The sequence below is a fragment of the Manis pentadactyla genome, chromosome 3 (genome assembly GCF_030020395.1).
Source record: "Manis pentadactyla isolate mManPen7 chromosome 3, mManPen7.hap1, whole genome shotgun sequence".
Taxonomy (NCBI): Eukaryota; Metazoa; Chordata; class Mammalia; order Pholidota; family Manidae; genus Manis; species Manis pentadactyla.
In genome coordinates, this window is record NC_080021.1 from 12,670,110 (window position 1) to 12,685,613 (window position 15,504).

General features: G+C 39.5%; 1 non-coding gene across 1 annotated transcript; it reads right to left on the reverse strand.

Moving 5' to 3' along the window:
• Window positions 1-2,311: 2,311 nt before the first annotated feature.
• LOC118915130 (U6 spliceosomal RNA) lies at window positions 2,312-2,418 on the reverse strand. The gene has a single exon (XR_005025971.2). It is a non-coding gene; the product is annotated as a U6 spliceosomal RNA (small nuclear RNA).
• Window positions 2,419-15,504: the final 13,086 nt, after the last annotated feature.

Here is a 15,504-nt window from a genome sequence, read left to right on the forward strand (position 1 = left end):
AATGGCATAAAAGGGCAGTTCACTTATCAAAAGAAATGTAAATAACTTATAAAAGTCATGAGCATAAAGAAGATGCTCAGCCTCACCTAACAACTTTTACTAGCGCTCTTCACAACCAGGTTGCAAGATCAGGTAGTATGACAGTGCAACATTTTGATTAGAATTGTTTCATATGTTGTTTGTCAATGTATAAATTGATTCAGGCTCTTAGGGAGGCAATTTAAAATCTTTAAAACCGAATACATTTGGATCAACAAATTGAGTCTAGCAGTTAATTTTAAAAGTTCAGAATCATGCATAAAAGAATGCACATTCTGCTTATGAATTAGTTATAGGGATGCTATCTTTATTAGATAAACTAAATCAGCCCATTGATCACAATAACTAGTTGCAATAGAAGTTCATTTCTCACTCATATGCAGTCAAGATAGGTGTTTTTAGTTTGCAGGGCACACATCTTCCAAAGAGTAATTTGGGGATGTGGCCTTATTCCATTGCATGGCTCAGCCATCATTAATATTGGACTTGTATGCTCACCAAAAAATGAGAGGAAAATGTGGTTACACAGGTTATTCACTAAGTGAGGAAGAGGCTCATGTGAATTCTGCCTACAAGCCGTCAGCCAGGTATCAGTCACATGGCTGTATCCATTTACAAGGGAATCTAGAAATGAAACTTAGTTGTCTGCTCAGAGGGAAAATAAGCACATTTGATAAACAGCTTTCTAGCTTGTTCTACCGTTACTAATTAGAGACTAATTTAAAAGATTTTATCATAGCTTTCAGATGAAATAACATGTCCATTAAAAAGAATGAGTTAGATTTGCATATATCAGTATAGAAAAATTTCTCAGATATGTTCTAACAAAAACAAGGTATAAAAAGAATATGAATAGGATAAAAAAGTTATTTAATGATAACTACAAAAATAGATAAATTGTTCTGTTTAACTTGCTAACTTGATAAATGACAGAGAGCAAAGTTATGCAATATTAAGGACAAAGAGATTAAAGTAATTTTAAGCATTTGTTCCATGAGACTCCATAACGCATTTATAAATCTAGGGGAAATTACCAAAACAGTGTTCAATAAGAAGTAGAAAATTTGAAGAGACCAATGATCAAGAAATTGCAAAGATGATTAAAGATATGCATAGGAAAAAAGATGTATTAGAGCAAAAGTTTCATAGTTGAGTTCTAGCCAACTTTTAAAGAACACATATCACTAAAGTTACTCAAACAAAAATAAAGGTCAGTAAAGTGTGTAGGGTACACCTGCATGGGTTAAAATATTTCTGGATGAATATGCAAAATATTTAAAAAGGAGATGCTTATGGAATTGTTGTCTGTGGATCTGAACAGGAAAGAAAAAAATTTGCTTTGCTTTATGTACCATGAATAGATAATATTCATTCTTCCTAATTGAGTCCAAGGCTCTGTGGTAGAGTGTGTGAGCAAGTCTTGAAGACGTAGGTGTTAATGTGTGTGGAAGGCTCTATTACTTATCTTCCAATAACCACTCCATATTCCCCTTTAGTTACACGACCTTCATTTATAGCTGGTTCTTTTGCCTCCTAGATAAAAGACCTGTATTTTCCTGCCTCCCTTTACATAAATTATGGCCATGAAACTAAGATCTCTCTCCACTAAAATGAAAGTGAACTATTTGTGTCACTTTGGGGGATAGTTTTTAAAAGGACAGTTGAGTTTTTCTTCTTCCCCTTTCTTTATTTTGCTGTGTGGAAGGTGAACATTGATGGCAGGAGCTCAAGCAGCCATATTGAATCATGAGGTTGAACCACATCCTAAGGATGGACAGGACCCTGATACCATGGAGTTGATATATAAAACCTGAATGGCTAATTTTGGATTTTTGTACGGAGAGGGAAAATCCATTTAATTTAAGCCAGTGTTACATCATTTTTTCTGTGTTATGAAGCTGAATCTAATCCTCACTGATATGCCTTATAGACCGCCCATCCTGTCCTGTATCAACAATGGGATTGTCCTGCTAAACCAGAGATCATATTGCTGTGCTATTTTTTTTCCTGCCAACACAAATTTCAAAACCAAGATCAAAGCATGAAAATGATACTAGGCCAAGAGAAAATTTGATAACAATAATTTAGGAGCCAATTTTTAAATTTCAAATCTATTTTTATCAAATAATGAAGCTCTATTCCATGAGAGCCACTCACCCTACGTAACTGGCTCAGGCTGGACATGGGGGTTCATAAAACCTGAAAGAAGCCACACTTTTCCTCAAAGACAGGAGGTTCCATTGAGAAAAAGGCTTCAACAGATTTTTTTTTTTTAAATATGGAACGCTTCACGAACTTGCGTGTCATCCTTGCACAGGGGCCATGCTAATCTTCTCTGTATCGTTCTAATTTGAGTATATGTGCTGCCGAAGCGAGCACGCTTCAACAGATTTTTTAAGGAGGAATGTGCTTCCTTCTTTTCTTTGCACATCAGGTATCTAACTGAAGAAGGTATACAAGGCATCAATAGCCAGCCTTCTATCCTAAAATCTAAGAGGAGGTTTCAAATAGAGATTAGGTAGATAGAGTGTGAATGATAAATTGCTGAAACTAATTTGTATTAACAATTGAAAATTAGGATTTCTTACTCATACTGATAAGTTCCAGAACCTTTGCCAAATGCTGGGATTATTATTTATTTAATCCATATAATCCTAGGATTTAGGATTACCTTTATTATTATTATTATCCTTATTTAGGTAGGGGATATCATGTATAGAGATGGGATGAGACCTAACTCCAAATTGTACAATAGTTATGTAGCAAAGATAGGATTCAAGTATTGGCAAAACCCCAGGTCCTCCAGTTTATACAATATTGACACTCCCAATATCTGTGAATAGTACCTTATGTACAGAGAAGTTTAAGTTAGGGTGCAAAAGGAGGCAAAGATCATGGACTTAGATGCAAAATTCCCAAACAAAATATTACCAAGTTGAATCCTGTCTTTTGTAAAAAAGATGATCACAATTATGGAAATTCAAATGCAAGGTCGAATTAGCATTCCACAATCAAAGTAATCATCACATTCATAGAATAAAGGAGTAAAAATAAGTGAACATTTTAATAAGCACAGACAAAAATTTAATAAAATTCACAATTCATGTTTACAAAGCAAATTCTCAGTAAACTATATTAGATTCCTATTGCTGCTATGACAAAAACCTACAAACTCTGGCTTAAATCAATACACATGTATTATCTTACACATCTACAGGTCAGAAGTCCAAAATGGTTTTCAGAGAGCTCAAATTAAGATGTAGGGCTACTTTCCTTGAGGAGGCTCTAGGGAAGAGTCCATTCTCTTGCTTTTAGATTCTACCCACATTTCTTAGCTTGCAGCTCCGCTCCTTCCTCAAAACCAGCAATAGGCATGTCTGTCTTTCTCACATCACTTCAGTCTCACACTCCTGACTTCCTCTTTCACTAATATAGACTCTACTGATTACACTGGACCCACCTAGATAGCCCAGAATAATCTCCCCAACTCAAGATCGCAGGATTATAGGACACCCCCCACCCCCCCACACACACTGCCATGTAACCTAATGTATTCACAGGTCCTGGGGCTTACTTAGGTCATGCACATCTTTGTGGGGGACCATTATTCTGTCTACCATAGCCAAGAAGTAAGGGAACTATATTAGTGTATTGTGTATTTCTTAACATTGGAATTCACTCTAGTCTATGAAACACTGTAACATTATTCTTCTTTCAGGCAGAAATTAAAAATTTTTTAATCCAAAATTTATTTAAAAATTAACATGTTACCAAAGCAAGATACATAGAATTATCTCCCTTTACCAGTGTTGCCTAACAGATTTGTGACAGGTTCATGTCAGAAATAATAGAGAAAATGGAGAGTGAAAAGTATAGCGTGGGAGAAAAATGTTCAGTATGAAATGCTTCAAGTGTGTGATGTCAGATGACAGATTTTTCCAGAACCATGTCTACAGTCTGAGCATTGGAAAGACACATCACATGCAATCTCAAGCTAAGGCTCAACACAGCCAGAATAACCAAAAGCCATTCCGGAACCTAAATGTGGAAGACCTTTCGTAAATATTTCCTGAATATATAAATGAGTGAATGAAGGAAGGAATACATGAAAGGAATGAAGAGATGAAAAGCTGATGGTTGAACTAATCAACCTTCCCTATTTCCTGTATGTACTAATATTATAGCCAGTGATTGGGCCTCCTAGGAATGGGCCAACCACGAACCAATATTGTGTAGATAAAGAATTTGGATCTACCTTGTTAGACCACAAGGCAGTTATTGGAAGATGCCTGATATTTTGTGGTCCTATAATTTAATTTGACTGCAAATATTGCCCTAGGTAGACACTGCTTCATGACATAGAAAAATCTTGTGACATTAGAAGAAAATAATTACCTTTCTCTAAGCAATACTTTGTATTCAGAGGCCCTCATCCAAAAGCTTGGGGGATCCCCAGATCAGTTTATACAATGACACATGTCCTCTAAGCTTTCTTCAGCTACTATATTCTTCTGCCTTCTCCCAGAGAACATCACGTATTCCTCTACTATGATCTTCTCATATGGAAATTGTCTAGCAACACAACTAGTCCATGAGGCCTTGAAAGCAGAATTTTACTGAGTTTTCTCTGCTCAACACTTATATCAATACTTTCATCATACTTGGAATTAATGCTCCTGTTAGACAGGGTTGAAAAACCTGCTTCATCTTGTCCTCAGGCAGTAAGAGGAAGCCCATCTGATTGTGGACTTTTCTCTTGCAAAGGCAGTATAGCCTCTGGTGTCAGATTCTTGGGTTTAAATTCCAATTGTACAAGCAGGATCACATTGGACAGGTTACTTTTGTCTATCAGAGTCTGGTCAGGAAGAGAGGACATACTCAAATTGGTAACTCAAGAGGAGTTTAAAGAAAGACTACTTATGAAGATGGTCTGGGAATGAGAAAATCACCAGGGTTACTGCCCCAGGGTTAGTCGTTGCTTGTTCCTTCCCACCCTGACACATGAAGGGAAAAGTAGAGGAAGCCTTTACCTGGGCACATGAAGAAGGGAATTGTGGCCACTGGTTGAGGGATGCAGTCAGTTAGCCATGCCTCCACAGGGAGGGATGCTGGAGAAGACATGGTCCTCCCTCAGATCTCCAGCTCTGAACCCAACGGGAAGCCCAGGGACAAGGAAGCATGTTGGTGGAGGAGCTGGGGTGGGACCGACTGTGGGTTCCAGTGGAGGGTAAGTGAAGAGGTCCGATGTGTCACCTCACCTCTCTTTGCTCCGGCTGCTCATCTGTAATGGGGGCAGAGAGCAGTAACAGTGCTTTTCTCACAGAACTGTTCTGAGAATTCAGTCAGTTAATACATGAACAGCACCTGAATCACAGCAAATACGCAATGAACATTAAATGTTAATATTGTTTTCCTCTGCTCACCATGACCTCATGTGCTACCTGTTCTGACACCTGTTTTCCAAACAACTGTTTGCCTTGAACTTTTTTAAATGAGTTAATCTGGACCTTTGACTTCCGGATAATGTCTTCATGCCACTAAAGTGATTAAACAAGAAAGCCATTAGACTGAGGTGGACCTAATGCCTCAGCAGCCTACTCAACCAAACGCAAACCTAAGCCTGCAAATGCTACAATGTTAAGTAATTGAAAGTGAAGGGCACCCAGTCACAGCCAACTAGGCTTTCCCAAATGAGGCAGCTACTTAAGCTATAGTCAAATTAATTTCCTTGCTTTGCATCTTCTCTGTAAAAGTCTTTCCCCTTGCACCTGTCTGTGGGGTGCACCTAGCATATCCAGTTTAGTGCCTGATTTACATGGATATTTGCTCAAATGAACACTTAAAGGTTTTAATATGCCTCTGTTTATCTTTTAATAATTACCCACCATTGTATCCTATTCCCTGCCCTTCTCTGCAGACGAGAGTCTCAGTTTGTTGCTCTGGCTCAGGTATTTATAGTCTCCATTTTCCCAATTTGAGCATTCTATTCACTGTCTAGGACTCTTCTTCATAACTTAGTTAGAAATAACTTAGTTAAAACTTCTCAAAAGGTAAGAAAAATTGTTACCCAGATCTTATTTTAAATACCCTTTTACTATTCTGGTTTCTGTGCAGCTTGATAATTATAAAGACCTTTTCTATTTCCTCAGCAAAATATGTGTTTTTAAAATTCACTCACAAAGAGGTTTAATTTATCTTCATGCATACCTTTGATGGCTGACAGATGGGGGGTAGTTACCCCATTTTATGCATAAGGAGACTGAGGTTCAGAAGTTGTAGTTTACTGCTGATTCATACAGCTAGTCAGCGTCAGATTGTGGAGAAGCATTAAGGGTCTTGATTCCACTGTGTCTTGTTGGATTCTTAATTTAGAGCAAGAATGGATCTCAGACATCACATTTTAATAATCAATGCTGCGTATGTTTTTGTATACTTACTATGTCTCTGGTACCATACTAAACTATGTATATGATTTTTCTCAACCATGGCAGATAATTAATCTAAGTAACTTCTTTAAATTAGTTGGTCGCAGAATTGGAGGTCTAATCCAGATCATGTAATGCCTAAGTAAGACCCTAATTTTGTCTATATGACCTACAGATTCCTCTTTACTGTTAGAGATCATGCAACATTTCAGGTTCTACAAGTCTCCCCGCCTCCATCCCACTTTTCTGGTTTGTTATCTCTGCCACACAGTGAAATCTGTACTACATATTCATATAACAAACCAGAATATGGTGAATATTTTGTTTGTAAACTGTAGCTTAATTAAAAAATATTGAAGAACATTACTGGGTGACGTGCACACCAAAATAAGTCATTTCAAGATAAAACAAAAGAGAGAAAGAAAAGAAATAGAAAAGGTACACAAAAAAGAATGGAGAGGCCAATAAATGATCATATTTAGGAAAGATCGGGAAGAAGATGCCTGTGAGGAAAACCCCCAAATCTTTGCACTCCCAACTTTGAGTTAATCTTACAAGTCAGTCTAGAGCTTTTAAATCGATGGTGATTAGAACTTGGGAGCTTCTCCTAATACCTTTGAAGAATATTTCCAAGAATAGGCTGAGGTTGGTGGTGGTTCATGAGCCGTCTCCCCTCTTTATGAATGTCCTTTGTGACACTTGAGTTTCAAGTTTCATGAACAGAAAGCCATCCATGGCTCAAAGAATAGTTTGAAAACTGCTAACCTCTTCAAATTTGCTCCTATTTTTAGAAAGACTTTTAGAGATTCATCTATGTTTTCCTAGCTAGTAAATAATACTGCTGGTTCTGAAATAGGAATGGCAAACTCAGAGATCTACAGGACAAAATAACCTAAATGAGTGGAGTGGGCAGGGAGGACATCGTGGCAAACAAGAGTGTCCATCCTTTTCAAGGGGCCTGACCACCACCAGGCAGGTGTGTAGGCCCAGAGCCATCAGATCTTTTGAGTTTTTGTTTTTTTCTCACAAGAAGTTTGGAATCTAGATTTTCCTGTGAAATCTCTTGAATTTTAAAAGTCATAAACCAGTTTGGTTTTTCTTTACACACTGCCTTGATAAGATAAAACCCATCTGTCTGTGGGACTGGCTGCAAGCCCCTGGTTGGTGAGCCTTGGTCTGAACTGGACCCCCAAGCCCATGCTTCGCTCTTTGCACCTGATGGTCATCTACCTTACTAGGGCTATGAGCTCTGAAATCACAGATGTGAAGTACAGAGCTATTCTATATCCTCAGAACTATGTGGGCAAATCCCTTCAACATCAACCAAGATACAGGAAATTTCTGCCTGCATGTCCTTTCCCCAGACATGTCCAAATAGTCCACTTCTTCTTCCCACCATCAGACAAATCCTACATGTCTTACAAGGCTGCCTGCTCTTGACTGAAATGGCAAAGTTCTTGCCTAGGGAGACAGTAAATTATATTTTCTCTTTGAATGGCAGTGCAGAATAGTGTAAAGGGCACATGGCTTGGGAGTGAGACAACCACTCCTAGCTACATAAATGTGGGTGATATATTTTAAAAAATCCCAAGGCTCATTTTCCTCAATTGTAGGAAAAGGATGCAATTGTTACGAAGATTAAATCGTATCGTATTTTGCGTACAGTGGCTGACCTTTTAATTGGTTTTCTTACTGATATCATTATTACTATTATTTTTGTTATCATCATAATAAGTATTATTATAAATACTTGGGCCAAATCTGGGCTCTGCCATTTACTGTGGGCAAATCATATCATCTCTGTGAGTTTTCTACCTCCTCTGAAAAATGGGAAATAAAATACCGAGTTCACAAAGCTCTTGCTCAGTCTTGTCAGTAATGTTGTATCAAGGGAGATTAGCACAGTCTGTGGCCTACAGTAGCTCTCAATAAATAATTTTTATGAATATGTCACTGTTATAGATATGTCTTTGTCAGTCTCACTCAACAATGTCAATTATGTGCTTATGGGTTCTTTTCTACAAGGGATCAAGCTGTGCAATCCTTTTGTAGGAAGCTAGGACGATGTCCAAGCATGCATTTCCCAAATAAGAGACATATTGGCATTATGCCTAGACATCTAACCTGCACTGGATGTCAGGGGAAGATCACTTTGGCGCATCTGTCTTTTTAATTTTGAAACGGAGCCAGTGTGTTTCCCTCTACCAAGATTCTGGGGCTAGTAGGAAGGCCCCTGGAGACTCCTTAATCTCTTAAAGATACTAAACTGAATCCTTACATAGATGTTCAACTGAAACCTGAGGTTGGGATAAAGTCCATTTAAACTTTTAAAGCTCTCTGTGTGGGACCGGACAAAGCTCTTAAACATTTTATAGACCCCTAGGCAGCTACTTAAAGCAACGATGGCTCCCTGAGTGCCAGACACAGCAGTGAGTTGTGGAAACACAGCTTAATAGATTCCTTCCACTCATTTAGCACTTCATCTGCCATAGCCCCACGCCTTCTCCCACGATGTTTCCTTGCATTTCTAGCTGGCTTTTCATGAGACTACACCCAGGCTCCCCAAATGGAGCGTAGATCCCCAAAGGCCCACCCATGGCTTCAGTGTCACGATAATCATTGATGCATACAACAACATGGTAGTTGGACAAAAAAGTATCCTATTCATCTTCCACCTATTTTCCCTACCATTCCATCAATTAAGTATATTATGTTATCTCTTGCTTATAGGTGAGCAAACTCAAGCTCAGAAAAATTAAGTGACTTTCCAGTAAACAGTATTTGAGACAGTGGCAGAGCTAAGTTTTGACCCAGACCTGACTGATTTTAAAGCCAACACTAAAGGTACATTGTGAGTCAAGACCCCTTAGGATGTGCCAGGAAGAATTTGTGGGGTTTTTTTGGTAATGTTGAGGTAGACTGGCAATTTTTATTATGGTTATCTGATAACTAGGATGGAGCCTTATTTTTGGATTCAAATATACAGCATCTTGTGTTAAGATGGCTAAATCTCTAGCAGCCCAAGGGGAAGTGTCTCAACTGACATTCATAGCCTCCCTTTTGCTGGATTCCTTTTCATAATTTCCATGGTCATTAGCATTTTGCTACCTGTAAACTCATCCCTAAAGGATATGAGTCCTGGGTAAATGCAGGCTTATCTTCAACCTTCTTATATCCTTAGGTAAAATCACAGAAAAATAATTGTCCATAATCCATAGATCATTGTAAAGAAAAATATATCTAAAGGAAATAGGTGAGATGGGAAGGCCATTTTCCTTTTATTAATGGGGCAATTGACTGCCTATATGATGTGTGCATGCTTGAGTGTATGTCTTGCTGCAGTGGAGGAATTCCTTCCATTTGACCCCGACTGCCTGCCTCTCATTAGCTCTCAGCAGCCTTAGTTATAACAAGATGGGAAGCCTCCAATTTAGCCATTAAATTATTCATTCTGCAAATTGATAGTGAATCCCTTCTGCAAATAGGCATTTGCTGGAGCCTAGGAACACAGAGATAAAGGAGCCAGGGCCTCTGTCTTCAACATGTTTCTCATCAATTAGAGCGGTTACTAGTGTGTACAGGCTTGACAAATTATGGGCAGAATAATATACAGATGGGGGACTGAAGTACAGAGGAAAGAAGAGCTCTCCCATGGTGGCAGAGTGACCAGGTCTGGGCCCAGAATGCAACTGCAGTCACCACCCCCCTCCTAATCAAGTGCTGTTGTCGTCACACTGTGCTGTCTTGCAGACATTCAACAAAGCTCTGTTGGGAGAATGCATGGCTTGGCAGCAGAGAGGCCAGGAGGCAGGAACAGGAGGAAAGATGACGGAAGTGAGGTCATCTAAGCTTTTGAAGCAGAGCTTTTTGGCCTTGAAACCCAATGCAACAGGAAGTTACTGACATACGGCAGGAAAATGATGAGGTTTTAATGGATGGAGCCCCTCTTCTCTAGGCAACTATACCTTTGAATAGTGTATTCTCCATATATTCCCCAGTGTTCCTAAGTGTGCAGAAGTGAGAATGTGGTTCTGTTCATTGCATTAATTAGACTTCAACTGTACGCTCCCCACTCCTGAAATAAAATTTGAGGAACAGGATAATAAACCTTTCTAGCTAGCAGTATGCAAACATCAAGAGAATGGGGGATCTTGAGGGAGGTTAGGGGAGATAATCTTCCTAATTTCCTCTGTACTGGGCACTCATACATTTCCGGAATGAATCACTTGGCTCCTCAAAGAAAAGAGATTTAGAAGGATGTCTGCAGCCCAGATCTGTGCCAGTTCTGTGACCACCTCTTTTCATCTTGCAAGGAAAAAATGCCTCAACACTTCATTGAGGGTGCAATGTTACTATTAAAAGAGGAACTGACAAGCCATTGAGTGAAGATCACTGAAGAGTTGGCTCAGCTCCCACAGAGTGTAAGCAAGCATTCTAAAAGAGGTGGCTGCATAAATTACTCAACATCTGTATCCTCACTAGAAGCAGCTCAGTGATTGTGGGGGATAATTTTGTACCACTGTGTTTTATTCTTGAATTAATTAATGTCTGTATTTTTTCCCTGTAACTAGACAATAGCATCACAGAACTCCAGGGGGCCTCAGAGATCAACTGTTCATTATTTTCCTTGTATGTAAGGGAAAACTGAGGCACAATTCAGAAACAGGAATTTCTTACCCTGGACATTCAACAAGTCAGTGGTAGAGTCAGAAGTAGAATGAAGATTTCCTTACTTTTGCTCCAATAAACTTTATTTCTATCCCAAATGTATAAAAGGACATTTCTACCCCTAATGTATAGAAGAGATTCTCAGTGTCCTTTTATACATTCTCCACTTTTCCATAGGATTTACTACAGTGTAGAACACATAGTAATCACTAAATATTTAAATTGATAGAAATGTCAATGTTGAAGTGTTTTCAAGTTGAAAGAAAACTCGAGATCATCTATTTCAACTCCTTTAATTTCCACATGCTTGAATAGAGGTTTGGGAAGCAGAAATAGGTTGTGTAAAGAAAGCAATATAGTCAATAAAGGGCAGAACTTCTGCCTTATATCTAGAATGCAGTATGCTTGATCTTAAAGCAAGTGTTGGTTGATGGATAGTGGTTTTCTTTCATCACAACCCAAATGCTGGTATACGATGTGTTTGTCATCCCAAAGTTGCTTAACAGAATGAGAAGTATTGAATTAACAGATTTTCAGTTACCTATTAAGTGGTAATATCCCTTTATAAGAGTTTCTGAATTTATGAGACAAAAATTTCCACTCATCAGTCTGGTTTTTCAGCAACCAGAATCTGTTGGAATCCAGAGACTGGTCACATGGAACAACAGAAACATGATAAAAGGAGAAATAAGAATATGAGCTTATAATAGATTATATGTTGTATGCCCAATTCCTGACATGCTGGTAGAGATACACAAAAGCAAGAAAATCATGGTCTAGAAAACAAATTCTGCAGTTATCAATATATATAAACAATATTAACCCTCATCTTTGAGAATGAGGTGAATGTGGTGACAGGGACTAAGTTCTGTTCTTAAAAGAAGGATACAAACTCTTTAAAAGAAAAAAAAAAGAGGGGTTGTAGTAGAGGTCTTAGAAGCTGGAGAAAGTGTGAGAAGATTGGTTGGGGGATGTCCTTGTCAGTGTGAGCTGCTATAACAAAACGGCATAAACTGGGTTCCTAAAACAACACCAAAAAAACATTTTTCTCACAGTTCTGGAATCTGGGGAGTCTGAGATCAAGCTGCCAGCAGTTTCTTGTTCAGTGAGGGCCCGCTTCCTGGTCGGTGGACCACGGTCTTCTTTCTGTGTCCTTACGTGGCAGAGAGAGAGAGCACTTTGGTTTCTTCCTCTTCTTATAAGGACACTACTCCTATCATCAGGGACCAACCCTGATGAGCTCATCTAAGTCAGATTACCTACCTCCCAAAGGCCTTACCTCCGAATACCATCACACTGAAGGTCACTTTCTGGAGCAACAGAGCAAGCAGGCCGTAACAGGAGGAAGGGGGAAGCACTGACCAGAAATCCTCAAAAGAGTCCTATGTGGCACTGTGTGATTAGGTGGTGTCATCAAAGAGTGTAAAGTTGTGATAGTGCCAGTCTACATGGCTGGACACTTTCGGGACTGTGTGACACGTGGGCATACAAATGGAGATGTAGCACAAGGACGTGGGGACTCGCTGGCGATGTACCAAGGGACCTAAGTTCCATTTGGGCTGAAGGGAAGCTAAGAGAGGGACAGGAAGGTTTGTGGGGCAAAGGGAAGGTTTCACAGAGGACCAAATGAAGCCCAAGAGCAGGCTTGGTGGAAATATGGAATAGAGAGAGATCTCAGAGGAGGGGGAGTCATGGTCAGACTGGAAGGCTGGCATTCAAGGTTTTAGATATGGGAAAACTTGTTTCAGAAGTAAAGTGGGTCTTGTTGGCTATAGTAGGAATGTTCCTGAGATGGAATGGGTGTCATGCCTGTGGAGGAAGGGAGGTGGAGGAAAGGTTCAAAGGAGGTAGGGTGATGAATTGCCCACAGAGATGATGACGTTTCTTATGAGGATACTAGATGAGAGGAGAGAGACTGTGTGCTCCTTGACAGAAGCTTTGCTGAGTCACAGAACTGTCAAGAAAGTAGAGGCTGGCAAGGGACAAGGGTAGAGACATGGCCAACAAGAATGGCAGGAAGTCAGTACGAATTATGGGCCTATTACTTCTCTATGGAAAAGGGACTTTAACTACATTGTAAGTCAACATAAATCTGCCTTCGTTAGGGGACCTGTCTTTCGGAAGGAGGCCTGGAGCAAAATGAAATATCAGGATAAATCTCTTTCTCATGGTGGGACTACAAACACATCCGGATTACATCGATTAGATAGAGTGATAGTGTTGAGTATTTTTCTTCCCTCTAGGTTTTAAACTCCAAGAGAGAAGAGGTGGGCTCTTTTCTGCCTCCTTGTGTTTTGAAATACAGTAGATGCTCCGCAACTGCTCCTAGTTAATTGAACAAATAATTAACCAAACAAGCATAATAACGAATCACCTTTATTGAACTATTTCTATGCACCAGTCACTTTTCTAAGTATTTACACACATGAACTCATTTAACATTAAATATAATTCTGAAGGAATGTTAATTCTGAGCAGGAGTTTACTTTATTAGAGAGAATTTTGCTTTGAAATGAAGATGGTGATCAGCTATGAGGAAAGCACTATATATACGTACATGTCTGTTTGATACACATATATGTATTTTGCTACAGTTTGGCTTTTTTTTGTATATTTATAGAAAGAGAATATGTAATTTATAAGTATACAAGAGGCATTTAATATGATTTTCTATTAGCATCTAAATAGAATTGACTTGAATTTTTTTTTTTTTTTACAATGTGAAAAATCATTTGTGATCGGTTAAAAAGGGCAAAGTCTCTCTAGCTGTATTTTATTCTTGCATACCAAGGTACCCTTGAGAGTTTTGAGGAGTCCTTCCTGCCAGAAAGATCCATGGCTGGGCTGGAATCAGCTGTGCTTGTCACATCTGCACAGGGGCTCAGCTTGGTCATTATCAGTGCACAACTGCTGTGTGGGGAGCACACATACCCCTCTCTTTATTTGGGATATACTCTTGCCCTGTTTGAGAGAACTATTGATTTATTAATGCTCAATTTTCTGTAGCAACCATGGAGAGGATATTACAAAGAAACAACTCTGGATTTCATTTATTAGGAGCTGTGTTTATTGTTGCTCAATTCCACTAACCAGGCACAGCCTTTATGGTATTAGACTGGGGTAGAGTGTTGAAAAGGAGGCAGATAACTTATTTTAAACCCCATTTATTATCTGGACTCTTGGAGTCGTTTCTCCTTTGCACATTCGCTTTCCCTTCTAAAAGCCTCCAGCCTTGAGACGTGCTTGAAATGAAAGCCAGTTCTTGCTAGACTTGCAAAACTGCAGCACAGGCAGGACAGAGCCCCTGGGAGAGGCCATCTCATCCATCAGACCCACTGGCTTTTGAAAGGGAGAAGCCTGTGAATAGTCAAGATGATGAATCCCAACAGCTGGCAGCATCCAGGTTATAGGTACTGGAAGATGCCAGTGCCTATGTGGTAACCCTTGGGATACAGCGATGCAGGATCCTCTAAGGTCAGTCCCACCTGATGCTGGTGTAATGCACACATAGGTCGGTACCAGTTGCTCTCTGCTTCCCTAGGCAAATCACCACATCCACATGCAGATGAACAAAGTGGGAAGACAGGTATTTTAATAAGCTAATTTCTGTTCTAATAGAAGGGAAATTCAGCATCAGAAAGATCTTTGTGCCAGCCTCTGCCCTCCTCTGTGACCTGTGACCCAGGTCAACCCACTGATTCAATTGGACAAATTTATTGAATACCTACTATGTGGCAGGCACTGGGCTTGCTTCTGGGGATCCACCCTAAGTAAGACTGACATGGTCTCTATTATCAGGGAACATAGGATCCAGGGTATCAGAATGTACAAATAATGAAGTATGATGAATATTATGGGAGCAGGGTAAAGAAGTGCAGCTGAGTAAATAAAACCTGCCTACCTCCAGGTATATCTACCTGTGGGGCTCCCAAATGTAGAAAGCCAATACAGGCTGTTAATACAGTGGCATCCTGTATTAGCTTCCTAGGGCTGCTATAACAATGGACCCCAATCTGGAGGGCTTAAAGTTACAGAAAGTTATTCTCTCATATCTCCAGGGTCCAGAAGTCTGAAATCAAGGTTTTGGCAAGGACATGTTTACTCTGAAGTTTCTAGAAAAGAATCCGTCTTTGCCTCTTCTAGCTTCTAGTGTATCCAACTGTTCCTTGGCTTACAACTGTACAACTCCAGTCTCTGCCAGTGTCTGCACAAGGCCTTCTCTTTGTGTTTGTCTCTGTGTGTGTGTTTTTCCTCTTATTACAAGGACAACAGTCACTGGCATTAGGGCCCACTCTTCCATTATGACCTCATCTTAATGTAATTACCTCTGTAGATATGCAATTTCCAAATAAGAGGACATTCTGAGGTTCCA